Genomic DNA, 2,015 nt, shown 5'->3' on the forward strand with positions numbered 1-2,015 from the left:
TTAGATGGGCCACTTCTTCGCCAGAATTCTTGAATACTGGTACCCCAGAAGCGGTTTTCCAACAGTCCTGAAAGCAAGATTCATTAAGGCATTTGTTGTAGAGTTTGGAGAGAACTGGAGCTATTCGGCTGACCACTGTTTTAATAGCACAGCTGGGATGAGATCGGGTCTACATGCTTTTGAAGTGTCAAGGTTTTTATGATAACATGCATCTGGGCAGGGGTGGTTTTTAGATCATCTAGCGTGGCGTCTGTCCGCAAAGGAAAGTCAGGCAGGGGATGGTTGGTAGTGTCCAGTGTGGAATTTGAGGCAACCCGACTGACAAGAATATTAGCCTTGTCGGTTGCTGAGCAAACAACCTCGTTATTGTTGGTTAGTGGGGGAATTGTTGATAGCCCATTATTTACTACACTGTTGTAGATTATCCAGAAGTCACACGTTCCTAATTTTTGTGCTTCTATGCGTTGTTTTAGTGGTTTTCGTAAATTCTCTCTTAGCTGTCGCTATTTCTTTCTTGATGTTACGTCTAGCTTCTATATACTTCTGTCTGTTTGAACTGAATTTATGTCGGTTAAATCTGTGGTATGCATGCTGCCTTTGAGCAATGGCAGTTGCGCAAGTAGAAGTAAACCATTGGGGAGAGTGGGGCTTGCTATAAAATTTCTGCATGGGAACATGTGCTTCAATTGCCGTTTTGAACCATTCATTATGTGGTTATCTATTTAGTTTTTATTATTATGTTCTTCAGCTCATACCAGATCATATGCTCATGTTGTAGATAGCTATCCATTATAATCTAAATAAATATCTTTTTGACATATTTCCGGATGATTAAATTAAAAATAAGGAATTATCGAATTAAAAAAGAGCGTAGTTTGAATATATGCACTAAATGAATATTCGCATAATCTTAGAAAATCATTTCTTTACAAGTAACCACGTTCTCTCCCTAAATGTTTACTTTGATATAAAACTTTTAATCTTATAAACCTATATTTATACGAATAATTCAGTTTTCCCTACAAAATGCTATTATCTGAATTTATAAAAATGTAGTCAGAAACGAATCTCTGGCAGGATTTGCCATCCAACATGGATGATTGCGTAAGAATTAAAAAACTAAATTTTGTAAGTATAAATTAAAAAAATATTATGTAATTATAGATATATACATGTTTATATATATATATATATATATATATATATATATATATATATATATATATTATCATGTAATTATAGATACTTGCATGTTTATATATTTATGCTAATATATATATAGTATAGATATATACATCTTATATATTATATATATTCATATATATATATATATATATTTTAAAGTAACCCATCCTATTTTTAAATAAAAAAAAAACAACAGTAACGCGGAATAACTTGGAAGTCAAAAATGGCACTATTAAATAAAACGATTCTTTCCGTTCCAGAATTTATTTAGCTTCAAAGTCATCACAATTCCAATGAACTTTTGCGAATCCTATTTTATGTTTCGGGTGTAAACGTCTTCTTCTTTTTTACATATGCATCACCACTTATCAAGTCCAAGAAGCCACATGAGAATAAGGGTAAAGGAGTGTATAGTAGACATTGGACAATATAGTAATCGTTAATAATGGAAAATCGGTAAATTTGTTAACTTATATGGAACGGTTCATCGAAAATGAGCGCGCTTTATTACCCGCATCTCTGTCTCCATTCTGATACTGAGAAATCATCTTTTAACTCTGCTGACATTATCGTATGTATACTATTCATATATATTACGTTAAATTCTGCCGGGATAACATCGGATGGCCTTGCTTATAGTCGATTAAGAATATCGGTTATTATTACTATAACACATTCAAATAAGAGATAATGAACAATATTATTATTATTATTATTATTATTATTATTATTATTTTGTTTACTGTTGTGTAGAAAAAGATATGCAGAGAGAATGTTTGAAACAAAGAAATGTTTATTAAAATATCTGGGTTAACTTGGAAACAATAACA

The sequence above is a fragment of the Euprymna scolopes genome, chromosome 17 (genome assembly GCF_053919585.1).
Source record: "Euprymna scolopes isolate OS-2025 chromosome 17, ASM5391958v1, whole genome shotgun sequence".
Classification (NCBI taxonomy): domain Eukaryota; kingdom Metazoa; phylum Mollusca; class Cephalopoda; order Sepiida; family Sepiolidae; genus Euprymna; species Euprymna scolopes.